This window comes from Chroicocephalus ridibundus, chromosome 1, assembly GCF_963924245.1.
Source record: "Chroicocephalus ridibundus chromosome 1, bChrRid1.1, whole genome shotgun sequence".
Classification (NCBI taxonomy): Eukaryota; Metazoa; Chordata; class Aves; order Charadriiformes; family Laridae; genus Chroicocephalus; species Chroicocephalus ridibundus.
The window spans coordinates 188878922-188896240 of record NC_086284.1 but is presented as its reverse complement, the minus strand read 5'-3'; the positions used below and the strand labels follow the sequence as shown (position 1 = coordinate 188896240).

General features: G+C 40.5%; 1 protein-coding gene across 1 annotated transcript in view; it reads left to right on the top strand.

Annotated features, from left to right (window-relative positions):
• Nucleotides 1-17319, top strand: part of CNTN1 (contactin 1) — a 259935-nt gene that overhangs the window by 106442 nt on the left and 136174 nt on the right. Inside the window, exon 3 of the mRNA XM_063323139.1 lies at nucleotides 2838-2945. The gene's annotated coding sequence lies outside the window, so the exon portion shown is untranslated. The remainder of the gene's footprint in view (nucleotides 1-2837; nucleotides 2946-17319) is intronic.

The following is a 17319-nucleotide window of genomic DNA, read 5'->3' as shown; positions in this document are numbered from 1 at the left end:
CTGACGGAGGGAAGATTTACTTTATTCCCCAAAGCTTCTAGTCTCCCTTTGAGGAACCCATCAGATTACATACAAATTCCAAAATACCAGGCAAAGATTGCAGAAATTCTAAATGTCCAAATGTCTAAATGTCCAAAATGGCATTTACATGTGAAATCAGTTTTAAGCAGTTGCTCAAAGGCTTTATGGAATCCCAAACATAGCTTGAATTGGGAGAGTAGGATATGTCAAAGTGTACCTGTGCCCAAAATTACCATGTCTCCTGACCTGTGCCAGGGAAATACTCTGTTAAACCACAGGTAGGGTGGATACAGTGACAGATTGAGATGTCTAAATTAAGTAGTCTATGTGATGATATCTACATGTGATTCACATGTCCGCAGTCTGATTGTAATCAAGCCTAGTCGATACAGTCAATGGAAATGGGAATGATTCAACTCACCCTTAAATAGACCGCGAGAGCTGGAGAGCTGAACAGCTTCTAACAGTCTTCTGACAGAGGATGGGCATCTTCTTCATGTGTGGGCATGCACTGCTAGCTATCTAAATTTAGACATCTTTATCTGGAACACAATCCCAACATAGCAAGAAGTGGCAGATGTCCACTGTAATGGTACGCGTAGGATGAGATAGCCTGCAATGCCTACATGTGCATTTTTTCCCCAGTAAACGTCCCACTTATAACTGATTAGAGTAAGATCAGAGCGAGCTCGTGGGGATTGCATGACCTGGGGCATGAATCTCATCTCTGTGAGGTTTCTTCCTATTCTAATCTGATTAACTAAGCAATCAGGTTCGCAGCATCATGTTTTCTGATACGGCTTGTAACTTCTAGTTTAATGCTTTTCAGAGATGATGGTGACCCAGCACTCAGGGGACAGTAATGGGTGAAGAATTTGACAACCTAAACTGCTGGTTTTGATGTATCACAAAATAGAGATTAACTGCTGTTATGTTAGAGCCCTGGTAGCTGTTGAGAAAGGACATACCAGAAAGGCATATGGTAATTTCTTGGTGACACCTTTTCCAGCTCACCGAAAGGTATGGGCATGCCTTAGCATAAGGGGAAACAGTAGATACTGTATATACTGAAAGGTGATTCCTTTGGCGAGAGACATACCAAGCAAAACTTCTTCCCAGTTTTCCCCTGAAAAAGCCTCTATTCATTCTAGTTTCCAGACCGTATGCCAAATCCTGCTTGCTCCAGACAATTTTCCATTAACTTACTTGGGACGACTCTAAATGCGTTTAATTGCAGGAGAGTCGTTAATTTAGCCCAGATTCAGGTTTTCATCAGTATTTGGAGTGTCTCTGTTCATGCTGCAGTCCCGTCAAGATTTTTTGTTTTAGCTGATTGTACCTTCTTCGATCCCAGGAAGAAATACTTAGTACCCTCTTGAATTTCTTTTCAAATAAACCTCAATAACAGTTCTTTGTTTTAATGATGATGATGTGCATTAGTGATATGAGATCAGACCCAAGCTCCATCAAGAGCAAGGAATAATTCCATAGATTTCCGGAAGCTACAGGTCTGTGTGGTTCACGTTCCAGTGACTATGCTGTTTGGCAACACCAGGGTAACCAAAGATTCCTGTTATTTTAGTATTGCTATTCAGCCATGGCTCTAGTGTCTTCCTTTTGTCTGTCTTCCTTCTCTCATCTTTTTCTTCTGAAACGGTGGCAGTGGTGGTTTTCCTGTGTGTGGAGGGAGAAGCCCGTGGCAGTCAAAGGATGGGGTTGCCGAGAAGCTGCTGGAGGCAGGGGCTTAAGACGGGGCTGGAAAACTGTCGATGAGGCTTGTTTACATGACGGGTGTGCAAGAACAGGGAGCGTGCTGAAAAGGCTGGAAGATGTTCAGATCTGTGGGAAGAAGTAGAAACTTTGGGACTGGTTTTAATTGATCTGGCAGATAGAAATTATGTGAGTTGTGCTAGACAAAAATGATGTATACGTGCGTCTCTATTCAGATAGAACGTAATACATGCATCGTAATGAAAGGATTCAAGTGAGACTGGTCTAGTCTCCTGGTACAAACAAAGTGCAGGAGTATATGGGGCAAAGAATGTGTTGTGGGGTAGAAAGCTCTTATATCTGTTCTTTGCTTTTGGAGGTTTGCTGTGCTTTGAACATGGGGTTAGAAAAGCATACTTGCTTCTCATGCTGCGTGGAGTTAAAAGGAGAAACAGGCTGCAGGGAATACAAACTTCAAATAACAGGCTGAGATAATGCAGCATTTTTCGAAGGTCAAAGAAATGCAGAGCCCAGATTAAACACTCTGCAATATGTAAATGCCAGGCCATGTATGTTGGAGTAACGCTTGAGTGCTGCAGGGGGGGAGCCTGTGTCTGCATCCCATTTTGGATGGAATATTGTTTGTTGCAGCAAAGCAATTGCCCAGCCCCGATTGTTTTAGCGATGGGCTGATCAATATCCCATTACTGGATGTAACAGTTGCTGCAGGAAGTGCACAGAAGATTTTAATGCATGAATTATGCATGCTGTGCTCATTCTTTAGTCTCAGAGCAGAGTGACAGAGATTGTAAAGATGACTGGGGTAGTTTCTTGCATAAAGTGACTGCAGTGAAATGCTTCATATTTTCATGCACACAAGCAGCATTGAGTGGGACGGCCTATTTAAGAAGATATAAATCCCCGAGCTTACAGCACAGAATGCTTGATTTGAAAGCGTTGCAGCCATGTACGGAGCCAGTTTTCCTGCTGTCTAACCTGCTTTCTACTGAAGGTTGGCTGAGGGATGCTAACGGCTGTGCTTTGCTCTGAGGTCACAGTTTGAAGTCTTTTTTTTTTTTTTTTTTTTAATTTGCTTTCTGCCGCAGGAGAGGATCCGTGAAGTTTATTGGTGCAACCCTCCTTGTATTTTTCAAAGATACAAACTTGGAATAGTTATTATGAACAAAAGGACGAGCAGGAATTCACCACCGCAGGTAAAAAAGGGGTATTTTTTATTTGTGGATTCGAGTGCAGAAGAGGGAATATGCTGAGGCAGGATTATGATGATGCAGTGTGGTTACATTGACTCAGATATCTGCGCTGGAATGCAGAGTCAGGATTCTTGGGTGGATATGGCTGCACGGATCCTACTAGTCTGATTGTTTTTAAATGGTTGTTTAAATATTGCTGAGAGTAAATACTGGTATACTTTTTGAATCCTGCAGTTTGTTCAAGAGTGTGCGTTTCTGATCAATTTTTATCTGCTATAGACGACTGCATTGTGGGGAGGGGCAGGACAGTCACCGAGGTGATCAATATAATAACATGATCTGTTTCATTAGAGGTCTAACTGAATAATGACAATGAAATTTCATTGACTTTTTTTTTTCCCCCCCTCTATCTTTACATTTGCTGTAACATTTGCAAGCTACAGTAAAATGTGTGTCAGGGAAACGAGTCCCAGAATCTATTGCTTGGCTGTCCTGTAAATAACTAAGCTGATCAAACTGTTACATTTTGGATAAAAGTCTGGGCTGTAATTCAGTGAATAGACAAGCCTGTCCTTATTGTCCTTCAGAAAACTATGTACTGTTGGAGATTTTACGTACAAAGACAGCTATTCCTAATTATATAATTTGCTGGAAATAAAAAAAAAATAATTTAAAAGCATTCAGCATTATTTTCATTTGCACATTTGACAACTTAGGATATATTCAGGAAAACTGTCTAACCAATCTAGATGTACATTAAAGCTACCACCTTTTAAAAGAAGAAAAGTTAAATCACATTATTCTTGCCTATTAAATGATTTACCATAGTAAATGCTTAAAAATTTCTACGTCACTAGTATTTTATGCATTTGTAGATTTTCGTATTTGGGAAATCAGAGTACAAATGCCTTAGTTTCTGTGTTCAGGAACTTGAAGATGTCCCCATACTTTCAAAGAGACATATTGTCACAGAGTATTGAGAAATAGCTAGTTTAATAAACCTGAAAGCTGTTTGCTGTGTGATCTGAAGGAGCAAGGTAGTGCCAGTAAGCATTACAGGCAGTCACAGCAGAATGCTGCCATTCCTTGGGTAGCCTTTTTATTTGGAGTTTACATTGTTATTTTCCATTTATGTGTAATAACACCTGATGGGCCAGTTTTGGATCCCTGAGTCCTTATGCCACGCTGCACAGAAACACATATGGACCACTGCCTCAGTGAGCAGTGTGTGTTTGGTTGTTAATTACCTAATAATCAGCTGGAAAAATGCTGTACCAGGCATCAGGCATTGTTAATATTGCTCGACTGAAAACATGTCAAGCAATCATCAGGCTGAAGTGGCATTTTTGAACCTGTCCTCCTGCGTGGGAGTGCACGCCTTGTCCAGCCCCGCGGGTTAGCTGATGCCCTGCCGCCTTGGCCAGCTGCATCCCACCTGCTCTTGCCCAGGGGTACGTCCGTTCATCACCCTTCCTTCCCACACTGGGGGAAGCTAGCTGTGTCTCCGGGATAAAGAATATATTCTGACGGTGGGGAGAGGCAGTGCCGGTTTCTGGGATCCTGAAGGCCTGTTGGATGCTGAGTCACAGAGCAGGTCCAGGAGGTGTTCGCTGGCCCCCTGGCTGTAGCCACATCAGCTCTTGCAGCGAGATGAAGTCTGGGGAAGAAAAATACATGTATAAGGGACAGGAGCATCTAGAGGGAAAAGACAGAGAGAGCATGCCGTTAAAAATCCTGCCTGGCAAGCATTGCATCTCGCGTGTGGTGAGTGCAAACACACTTCTGGGCGTGCGAACGCCAGGCTGGGAACCCCGGGGGGGATGGCAGGGACACCAATGAAGAGCTCACGCGGTAGTAACAAGAAAAATGTATAGGATAGCTGGCCGCTTGCGAATGTGCTAGTCATTCTTCATTTGCCGGGGGGGGAGATTGATTGTATTTTCTTCTGCCATGAAGTATCATCTGAAATGCATAATTTGCAGATTGAGCAGGCTTTCAACCATGAATATAGGTATAAAAAAGAGAATAACTAAGAGCAGGAAAAACTTCGTAAACCCCTTGGTTAATTAGGGAACACCTGACTTTGTGTATCACAGGAACTAAGTAAAATAATGGAAACCTCTTTCTGTGAGAGAATGACACATGTATACAATTAAGGGTTGCACTTTCAAATACTGAATTCAGAGCATATGTGGTTTATGGAAATATGGCTCAGCTGTTTCAGTGCTTTACTACTGTTTCCAGATGTATCAGTGAATAAACATTACTTATGTTCTTTGACTATCATAAATAAAAAGCATCACAGCTACACTCACTTTGACACAAATGAATGTTAATCTTATAACAACATCCTCATTTTTTTTCCCCGTTGAAACTGAAGTACTTAAATTACCTGTGTTTAATGAGGAAACAGATATTCTAATAATTCGTAAAGAAGTGGAAATACTAATTTTCTCTAAGAAATAATGGCTAGGGTTTTCCAAGGCATTTGAGAGGGGTATCCAGGGTCCATTGAAATTCACTAGGGACCGTGATCTTTAGTCTCTTTGGCTGAGATTTTCAGAGGAGCGTATATAAATATTTTAGTCACTACAGAGAAAACAGCTTGAATAAAAAGCAAGGACAACAAAGGCAGCCCAGCAACTACTTGCTGTTAATATAGGTAATTAGAGGAAAAGCAGTATTGGGTGGTGGTGTTGTTCTTCTCCACAGTCTCCTCAGATAACTGGGTAATTACGTAATTTAAAGTACCAAGAAATAATCCAGGGTACTATACAGAGAAAAGGGTTAAGAAGGGAAGATCTTGCAAGCATCTTCTTAGTAAGGGATATTGTTAGAAAAAAGCAGCTTAATGTGGACAGAAGTCTCCATTAATAACCTGTTGGAATATTCTCTTTCTTGTTCTCATTTTAATGTCAAAGATTCAATTACAGTACTTGGTATTCTCAAATCACGATTTTGCAAATTTTAACCAACGTGGACTTAATTCTGGAAAACTGTCTTGTAATAAATAGATTTGCAATCAGAGAACTCATGCCTGCTACCAGGTCTTATTGACTTGCTCTGGGCTGCAGAGCAGACCCATTTGGTACAGTTAATAACTGAATGGGTGACCACTTATGAAAATCGGAAGCTTCAGCAGCTGATGCTGTTCGTAAACTTGAGTGAACACAACTCAGTTCTCACTCCCTGTTGCAGTAAAGTGACATTGTCATACTTTTGAGTTATGCCTCTATGATAAATAAAAGGAAAGGTTTGTTCTTCTGGTCTATATTGGCTTTCATTTGTTATTGGAAAGAGAAAGCAGAATTAATGCATATTAATAAGAGGAATTAATAACAAGAATTAATGCATATTAAATGATCATGCATCTGGAATTGTTCCAAAAGTACCAAAATAGTAGATTAGCAATAAAGAAATACTTTGGCTTATGTCTGCTAACAGGAGCATGCTTTAAATTGTTAATAACACGGTAAAAAGTGCTTTTTCCTGTAACTGACTGTGTTTTACACTGTTACTAGTAATTTATTTATTTTTTGCATTTCCTATTGTGGTAGAGAAGAGATCACTGAGAATAATCAGATTGCTTATGACTGATTGAATACATCTTCAGAGAGTTAAAAATTGGTAATTGCATAGAATCATTTTAAGTATCCTATGAATACTTCATCAGTGCTTATTAACAGAAAAAATATGTCAGTATGTGTGTGTCTGTATGTAACACCTGCTTACTCAACAAATCTGTTCCCTGAGCTCTAGTTTTTCAGCAGTAACTAAGAATAGCCAGGTTCTCCTTCTGTTAGCATTTCCCTGTAAATAACACTGAAGGGACAATGGAGGTGAGTTCTGTTCAACATCCCTCATTGACACCACCAAAACCTCATTTGAGTTAGCTGAGCAGCAAGAGAACCAAAACTCCTGTATCCCATTTGCTGAAGACATTATTCAGACTGCAGTTGTATTTCAGTATGTTGGAAACAAGGGCTTTAATCTCTTAGGAGAAACTGGTAAAAGGAGTCAGTGTCTTTGGATTTCTACTGGCAGAATTTTTAGTAAAAAAAGGGCTGGCACACTAAAGATTACTTTATAAAAATAATTATTCACCTGCCTTTTGAGCTGTAAGCTATAAATTCATTGATTAATGTAGGTCAGTGAAACTATATTGTTTTTCAGCCAAGCATTTTGAACTACATCTCATTCCTTATTTTAAAAATGGGTTTGGTATCTTAAAGCGTGGAGCTGGTACAGGTATTCGTTCTACCTCCTATAGCAGCAATGCGCAAGGGGCATTCTAACTGGTGGAACAGTGTGGCAGAAAAGAAGAAAGTTACAGACAGCAAAATCTGTTCCTCAGTGTTTAGTGTTTGAAGCAGACAGACTACTTTAAGATAATCGCGCAGAAACCTGCAGACCTTTCAGGATGCGGGGTTCAAACACGGGCTTTTCCTCGGTGCTGGAATCTGACCTGACCACAGTGTTTGTTCCTCTTCTGCCCAGGAATTGATCTCCCATCCTGAGTCCTTCAAACGGGGAGGGAACGATCATCTTATTCATTAGATGCAAGGCTGTTCTTGTTGCACCCTGTTATGTGATGAAATTATCCTTGGGCTGACTGTTTGTTTCCATGTGGAGAAGCCCAGCAGATCCCAAAAGTCCCACTGGTGCTTCTGATGTCAGATAAATGCCATGAGTTTGACATTTTTGTGTCACAGGGCTTCATACTGATTGTTACTGACCAGAAAATGGTATTAGAAATTTAAATACAAAGTTTGATTGGATTATCTGATAGAAATGAAGAACTGTATTAATAAGTGCACATATCTGGCTATGGCAATGATGATCACTTGGATATCCCAGCAGTCACTCTGGGAAAGCATAGGCCATATTTTCTTATAGGAAGACACTGACATCTGAATAAATTGTCTCTTTTAACTTATTAGATCAGCAAAATAATGAGTGTACATGGTAGAGACTGTCATCACAAAGTGCTTTACAAATTTCAGTAACTTGTATCCAGCCTGTGCCAAATTCTAGCTTATGCTCTGTGAGGGGGGTTCAACTGTTTTTAGCGACCAAAGTATGTAGCCTTTCATGGTAGGGCTGGAACTGGACTCTTCCTAAGCATGCTCTTTATTTAAGTTTCTAGGTCTGGAAGACTGGACCCTTTTGAAAATGTTCTTAGTGGGGGATGAGCCAGATTTCATAGCTGCAGGGAATGACTGCAGAGCGGTCAGAAATTTGGCCAGTCTTTGTCCTTCTCCTGGGGCAGAGCATGCTGTTCCCTTGCGCTCTTTGATGGGAAAACTTCAGACACAGCCCTGGGGAGAAGTCTCAGCCGGGACACAGCCAAGGGCTGTGAGCTGGGAACTGGCAGACTGCTTTCTCATGCCAAATGGGACAGAGATATCATTAGTATTTTTACTTTTTTTACTTGTTGTAGGCAACCTGTTTCTTAGAGTGACACAAGTTGAGTCCTTTCTACTACATTCACACATAGTTTAATGGGAATGAAACCAGTAGAAACTTCCACTGATGTTGTTTCTGCAGTGACTTTCAGTGGGATACCGGAGGAAGAAGGAACCCTTGAGAGGAAAAGCAAGAGCTTCTCCAGACTCCCTCGCATCTAACCAGAGGATGGTCTGTTTGGAGCATCTGGGGGATTATTTAGGTTGATGCAGGGTTTGAAGCTCTCGTAAGGAGCCTTTTTGTCATGCGGTATCTGGATATAGTGAGGTGTATTCAGTCACAGCATTGCCAGCTTTTCTTGATTTAATATCACAATTGGGTAGTATGTGAATTTACTGATAGTATTGATTAGGATTTGACGCTGCTGATCAGATATTTGGTTATGCAGAATCACACTTCTATAAATTGTGCTTTCACCAGGCAACCCAAACAATCATAGCTTACATGATTATTACATCTCACATGAATTAGACACTTCAGAATGAATTTCAATATGAACAGAAATCATAGCATAGAAATGTAAACTCCTCTGCGTCCCTGCACTGGTGTTCATGGGGTTGAGTATAAACTGGCTATTGCAGCCTCAACACAACATGTTGATTGTTTCCTCCCACAGCTAAGGTTTCAGCTAAGCCAGCAACCATATTGTCCGTAGAGGCCATAGGCTGTGCGTGGGAGCTGTACCTGAACTGCTACTGAATTACACACAGCTCAAGATTTTCACATTGGCTGCTGCTGCCAACACTGTAGCTTCTAATTTCTTCTCTTGCATGCAGTAATACCATATTTTGGGAGGTTTTTTCATGGAAAGCAAGAGAATTTCTGATGTTAAATTGCATAAATAAATTCTTATTATATCTTAGGACCCAAAGAAATCCCCAAGTGGCTTTTTAAGACACCTTTTTTCTCTCCTGAACCGCTTCATGTCAAAAAAACGGAGAAGGACAAATAATCTGAATTTGTGAGTCATGATTATATTAATAACAAATACACTTACGTTTTTATCTTTCTGACTTTTCTTCATTTGTTTGCAGTGTTGCAGAGTTGTGTCCACATACAAGTAGTTCCAAATTTGTGTTTCGGGTTCCTGAATATTGTTTCACAATAAAAAAGCTCAGGAATTTCTATTATTAAATTTATGATGGTAATGTAGCAATGTATTAATCATAGCTGCATTTGTAGAATTACTTCTGTAATTTTTCTTTCATTACTGATTACTTTCATTACTGATTTCATATTTGGCTTGAAGCAGTTATGTAGTCCCGCTGTTGTTCAAGAAGAAAATAATACTTTTGCTGATTGGGCTAAAAGGCTTTGTCTTTTACCAGAAATGCGCGCTGCAATGGAAGTAGGAATGCGCTATTTACCTTTAGAACTCCAAACCTGTTTTTTTTGTTCTTTCCTTCCTGTTCCCACACCTGATTTGGGGCCTGCAGTTGAAAAGTAGCCTAAGAAGGAAAAGAAGACATGCGTGCTGCTAGTGTTAGAGAAGTGCTTACTAGTTATTACTCATCTTTGTGGCTAAACACGTGCATTGCCAGAGCACCTCGGAACAAGGTGTTTATGCAAGTAAGAGGTGTGTGAAGGCCTGGTTTTCCCCCCATTTTACATCACCTTTACTAGCTAAGCACTCGGTGCTTTCCAGCAGGGCATGCATGGAAATTTCACCTGCCGGGTCAGCCTGCTGTGGGCATGAAAATATGCTCCAGCAGAGCTAAGTCACCAAGAAAAAGCGGCACGTCAGTTCCTGCTGAGCTTCTCTCTCCTTCTTCCTTCCTCCTCCTCTCTCAAGTCCTAGTCCCAGGGCTAGCTGGCTCTCCCTTCTCGGTCTCCTCTGCTCCTGTGTTCCAGGGGTCGTGCAGTGATACCTAACCTCAGCCCCCAAAGCACCCTAAGCATCAGTGCGGGGGCTGGGGCACTTCATCCCCACTTTCTCTGGGAGATTTCAACCCTTGAGCTTGAGTACTTCATCCTCTTGCTAGGCAGCTTCAACACATGGGGTAAGAGTGTTACCCTCGCCTCCCATCTTCCTAGCCTGCAGAGCTGCTGTAAAACCTACTGGTAGCTTTCCCATCGGAAAAGTAAGACTTAGCTAATTAATAATTTGACACCAATGATGTATGGCACTCTCCTGTGTATTTTCTCTTCATGATTTTAGTGGTAAGAAGCATGGAAAAATCTAGAAAGATAAATTTATCATTCAGTCTATTTTTGGCCTCCCAAGGGTTTCACATGTACTATATGAAATTGTAGTTTAGCAGTTAATTCACTAAATACAGAAGAGAACAGGTTTTCACCCTGATGGGAAGGAGCTGTAAGGACACTATTGCGTGTCATTGTCACTCAAGGCAGGACTGCAGCACTTCAGATTGAATTCTTCTAAAATGTGTGTGTCTTCAACCTGATGGCAATGGCACAAGTGGCTGCAACTCGTAACAGCTTCAAAATGGAGACCGATTAATTTATGAGGAAATCCATGTAAAGAAAGTTTCTCTATGGAGGCTCACATGTCCTCTCATGATCCTAATAAAGCAAGAGAACACAACAATCTTCTGCACTGAGAATACTCCCAGTGACAGGACATTTCTGCCTGCCAAGAGAAGGATACTTTTCTTTCCATGCACAGGACCTACCCTAATTCTGTGATCATGGTGTCCTCTGTACCTGCAGAGGTGGGGCAGGATCTACCTCAAAAATAGCAGCTTGCTCCTGAATGCAAGACACTGAATTCAGCCTTCTCCAGCTGTACATCAGTTAATTCCTCCAGATTTGTTCAGTTCCCCAGCTTGGACTAACACTGATAGCAGCAGTGCATATAGCATGCCTATATGTATATTTTACAAAAAGAAACATAATTTTAGTGGAATTTTGGTGTACTTGAGTACGTGTACTTGTCTGGGTGACTAAGTTTCTGTGCACAGTAGCACTTTCCTCCTGAATTTTAGCCATATAGAGCAAATCATTCTCATTTTGCTTGTAGAATATTTTAGTATCCATCTCCTTCCTTACAGCAAGCACCAAGAAGAAATGTGTGCTTGATTCATGGTGTATCATTTTCTGTATTCCAGTTATTCATATCTAGTCTGATTAGTTCTTTGATACTGCTGAGAAGAGGCAGCCTGATGTAACATTGCAAGAAATAAGAAATAGGAAAAATTGCATTGTGATGTGTAATACCCAGACTCTTCAAAACATATGAAATAGCATAGATGTAAAATAACTGTCTTTAGCCTTGGCAAGAGGTATCTGAGCGGAATGAGGGGAGCTCTATATTACGAAGGATTACGAAGGATGTCACTGTTTCTTGTAATAATTTCATTCAACTCTCCCATGTTCTGTAGTGAGAAAAGGTTCAGAATAAACAAAATAATATATTTTTCATGTAAGTAGTGGCTAAACTGTTGGTGTTATCCCTACAGGATGTAAAGGTGCAACATGTTCTCCCATGGGCTGAGGAATGAGGCAAATTTGCAGAAATACAATCCAGCAAAGGCTATTAGGCAGAAAGGCGCTACCTCCGATATGGGAAGTCCCCAAATCCCGAAGTTCTGGAAGAAGAGGGCGTTCTGGGGAAGCAGCAGGGTTACAGCGTCCTGGACGGATTCTGTGGGGCACTTTCAGGGGCAGGACTGCCAGGTCAGATACACCGTGGTCTTTGCCTGCATGGTTGTTCCCAGATTTTAAGGTGTGGGCTGTGCCAGTGGTGTGGCTGGCAGCCCAACAAACTGCCGTGTGTGGTGCCGTGGAGGCTCTGGACAGCAGAGCTCTCCATATGCAGGTGATCACAGGCCGTTGGGATGCAGCCAGACCCCTCAGGACTTTCTGGGTTATGCCACAAGCCAAGGCTGCAGCCCAAAATCAGGAGGTTACTATCCCTGGCATTGGTGAGAGTTTCTTCGGAGATTTTGTGCCTTCTGTCTCTTACTGGTAGAACTGCAATGCAGGTTCATCTTCATCATTTTGGGGTTTGCCTTTTGGGAATTTTTATATTTTTTTTAAATGCTCTGTTTGTTATAATCTTATAGAATAAGAAAGGATAAATCCTTTCAGACATTGTATGTTCTGTAAAATAAATGGACGTGTTCACACAGGGAGTCAGATAAAATTAACCAGTACAAATTGGAACAGACACACACACGTGTGTGCATGGAAGTATAATACTTATATATACTAGAGGAGCTATAATGAAGCTATATCAAGCATCGCATACTAAGAAGATGGAAACACCCTTCTCCCCGCCCCCCCCAGCATCTGCTCCTCTGAATCTCCATTTGGGACACATTTGAAAATAAAACAGACTACATTAATTTTCACCTGAAACGCAATCAATCAGTAATGAGCTAACACATTAAAGACGGAGATGCCAGACACCGGAGTACCATCTGGCACAAAATATAAACACCCTTTACCTGGTATTTGTGTTAGAAGATCTGCCTGGGCTACAGCAACCAGAAGTCTATTGGTGGCCTGGTAACCATCCAGACCATGAAGATTTTTTTTTAATGGGCTTTTGTTGAGAAAAAAGAGAACTGTAATTTTCCAGAGGCTGGTAAAGAACCTTTTCCAAGTACTGGGTCAAGTAAGCATTTAGTAGTATTCAAAGAACTGATAACATTGGGTTACTTTGCTATCATGCTTCCTACAGAGCATCCGTACCTTTGTGAGAGGCCCAGGACTGGGCCATTGGATGGGATAATTTGGGTGAAAGTGGATACGGTGCAGAGTTGTTGGGTGACATAATGCAAGGCCATAAGGAAGGCCATAGTGGACCAGACCTAGTCCAGCATCCCGCCTTGAACGGTCGCTAACAATAAACGCTTCCCCTGCTCCACCTCCCCAGCTTCCAGCCTTCAGCTGCTCAGAGAATCCCTGATCTGGAGCCAGTTGCTGGGTGTTTAATAGCCGCTGATTAACCTGTCCACCAGGAATTTGTTTAATCTCTTTTTGAACTGTTTTATCTCTTCAAATGCTCATGCAAGTGTTTTCATGACACTCCTCTCTGCGCTTGTAATGCATTCTCATTTTCATCCCGATGGGAGTTTAGACAATCATGTCAAAAGTTCCTCAAAAAGGGAAAATGTCAGGATAAAAGATTTTAAAAACGGAAATATGTGCTTTCCCAGAGAAACTTCATTCTCTTAACTACCACAGTGTATCTTGGATGCTGTAATGTGCTTCCTCTTTGCTCCCTATGGTGAAGATGAACGCTGTGCCTCAGTACTTTTCAAGGTGACTCTTTTAAGAGTTTTTCTCTTTTATTGTATCTCTGCTGTGCCTGCAGAGGCTTTGCAGGTGACTTTGTTTTCCTCATTCTGATGTGCATCTTGTCATGAATTACAGGCTTCCTTAGACTGCCAGCTCTTTGTAATAGAGTCCAGAGAAAATGAAAAAGAGGAGTAAATGCGTGCTGTTCATTTCTATACTTGCCATGTTTATTTTCACCCTTAGCCTGAAAGAATTATGTACAATTGAGATGTACATAAATACTGTTTTTCACTAATTATGCATTTATTAAATTCTGTTAAACTGTGAAAGATAAGATGAGACTTAGAAAAACCACTAGTTGTTGTTTTTTCAGGGGTGAAATGAAAAAATAAAATGCAGTAGTTACCATTTGTAGTGCCCTTTTATCCTTAGCCTGATTTTTGTGCGCGTCGAAAACCTTTCACCTATATTAAATGAAATTTCGGCCAAAACTTCTGATGGAGCAGGTACCTTGAGTAATTAACAGCAGTGGTGCTTGAGCTACTGGCAAAATGAGACTGCAACAGGTAAGGTTGCAGGAGGTTATCAGCTGTGAAACTAGACCCATTGCCTGCCCCATGGCCTGATGCTGAGAATCGAGTCATTTGATGTAGGTGCCATGTGGCTGTGCAGTGCGATGCCTCTTTCTTGAGCCAGGCTTTGTCATGGGAAGTAAATAGAAGGAATTAGCTCTGCTGTCACTTGCAATGGACAAATCAAAAAGGCTCTGCGTCTTGTTTAACCCGAGTTCGTCATGTTTAATGTGGGGATAGGATTGCTTCCTTCTTCCTACATTTATTCATCTTGTTTATTTGGAATAAAAATGCTTGGGGAACTTGATTATGTTTTTGTTGTACCCAGAACAGCACCTCTTGGGCCTTCATTGGGAATCTTAAGACTTTCCTGTAGCACAGATGATAACCGTGTCCTTGATTTTAATGACTTTCTCCAGCACTGGAAGATGTCAGAAGTCTTTCAGTGAATATTCTGTATCTCTTTGTCAGTATTTCTTGCTGTGTGGAGCTCAGCTGGCAACGGCTCCATATAACCCACTCACTGTACCTAATTATTCAGAGAGATTTCTGCAGTAATGTCTGTGCTGGAATGTACCTGATGGAGTAGATAAACCACAGGCTAAGGTGCAGTTGTTCATGGAAGACAAAAGAACAAGGAATAAATAAATATTTAATTATTTATAATAACTTATAAATAACTGATAAGTAAAATAAGAGGGAAAGAGGTGATGTCTTTGGGGCAGCAGAGTGAGACAAGGGATTTCTAAGCTGAATTGAAAGCCTGAAAGTGAAGCTTAAATTGCAGGGTGTGGACACTTTTCCTGCTCTGATCCAAATTCTTTCCTCTCATAGATGAATAGTGAGTAGTTGGATTTGAAAAAAATTTTATTGAGTCACTTTGTTTTCACCCAGTAACCACAGGCCAGCTTTGCAGGTTGCAAACTCAGTTAGATATGCCATGGGGTCACAGCTGGCAGACAGCTGTGCCCAGTGGTGTGCTCCATCACTGGAGCGAATGACTCCAGAATGCCACCAGGGTCCAGAATGGCCAGAGGATCCGAAAGGCAACAGGATTAACGTCCTCTTCATTACCAAACCATATAACATGCTTGTGTATGACTTTTGAGTGAACAAAACCTCAATTATCTATAAGTTGTGTTTGTTTGAACTATGTTCCCTCGAAAACGTAATCAGAAATTCTCAGTAGTTGAGAGTGGTGTGCTGTAGAGTCCCTATCATTTTTTAAAGTAAATATCTTATAGGCAAACTCTGTAGGAAAGTGTGAGGCAAACTGGTTCATGTAACACCTTCCGCTGTCTTCCAGTCAGATGTTCTTGTTGGTTCATATATGTTTATAACGGGTAAAAACAGCCTGAAAAATAGAAAGTATGAATGTTTTTTCTTTGACACTTCAGAAATGGTTCGAGTTAGATGATAATTGGTTAATTTTAAAATTATTAACACTTTGATAGTTGGGCATAAATTCAGTTTAAAACTTTAAGAGTAGTTTTAAGGTTTTCCCTGCTGATTCCTGTAGAAAATATTCTTACTATATGCAGCATCCATGCAATGTTGATCAGTCTACCTCAAAACAATATAGTCTGTTGATTTTTATAAGTTATTTATGATGGCACTGAGAACAAAATGCTGAACATCTTTAAGGCTCCATACCATGAGAATCACAATATGTGCTTGTTAATTTCTTTTGATTTATAGTTAATAAAACTTGGGCTGATTTCATACACAGCAAGCAGTTCTCTTCCTTCTCTCATAAAAAAGGATGAAGGATGGGGTTTATGCAATATGCTTAGACATCCTCTTCTCCAGTACTTCATTTTAAAATTATATTTAGATTGTAAATTTAGCTGGTTTTATTAAAAAAAAAAAAGTTAATATGTTGAAATTGAAATTAAATGTTTTGTCTAAGGGTTCCAGAAAAAAACCCCAAACCACTGTAAAATTTATTTTGTTGTTTTGTCTGAGAAGTGGTTAACTACAAATAATGTTTTTTTCTCAGCTCTAAATGTACTTCCTAGAAGAGGAATAGCTGTAGATCAATTAATTAACAAGTCTGCTCATGAACCATCACTTAACTACTTTGCAGTGGCCTAGTATGTCACCTAGATAAATTTGCAGATGTTATGTTAGGTTGTCCTGCACGCTTGATGTAATTAAGATAAATTAGTTCCTCAGATGAGGTTCCAACAGATTGGCTGTGTCTATGTACTTTATATTGCACCAGTATATTGAGAAGGCAACCCAGAATATTCAGCTGAAAGTAAGGATGTTTATAATGTTTATACCACACTATTTTTTTTTAATCAGTGGAGGAGGATGGAGGAGCAGGAGGCTGTCCTCGGGAAAGACTTAAAGCAGAGATCCATGTTGGTGCATAGCTCTGAAATGTAGAAGAGCATGACCCAGAGCCAGAGGTGAACCTTCCAGACTTGCCTGTGTCCTCTGTTCCCCATCTGCCAGTTTTACTGTGAAAAGGCACAGTCAGATTCTCATGGTTAATCTTTCATTATGATTATTTGAAGAATGATGGCATTACATTTCATTATGACATGAATAATTTCCTTAGGCCTCTCAAACCTTTGATGCATGACAAGCTGATCTTAATCTAAAGTTGAACACTTCCATGTAATTACTGGAATAGTAGGTAAGGATGGAGTTTAATGCAGTGAGCTGGAAAACAGCGGGTGCCTTGTGTAAGGGCTGAAGGTAATCAAAGCCCAGAAACATAAAACACTGCTGTATTCTAATTGCTACTTGTTTACTTTTGAATTCTTTTTTTTTGAACATGGTAATTTCTAGTGCTTTTAGTAATAGATTTATTTAAAAATAGATGATCGTAGAATAAGGAAAGGCCTCCTGCTGTCTGAAACCATTATGTTCTTTAACTTCTTTTTAAAAGCTCTCAATTTGTAAGAACAGTTGCTGGCTACCACTCCTTCTTTGGAAGGTTGTTCCAGAATCCTCCTCCCTTGATGGCTATAAATCTCATTCTAGGCAAAGCTGATTTATTTTTCTAAAACTAACCCCTGAATCAAATACTTTTCTGAAGAGTTACCTGTGAAGTCTGGTTTCTAGCAACCATCCCTGTTCTCGTTGGGTGCTTCTGCGCATTTCAGTGCCTTTTATCATCTGCC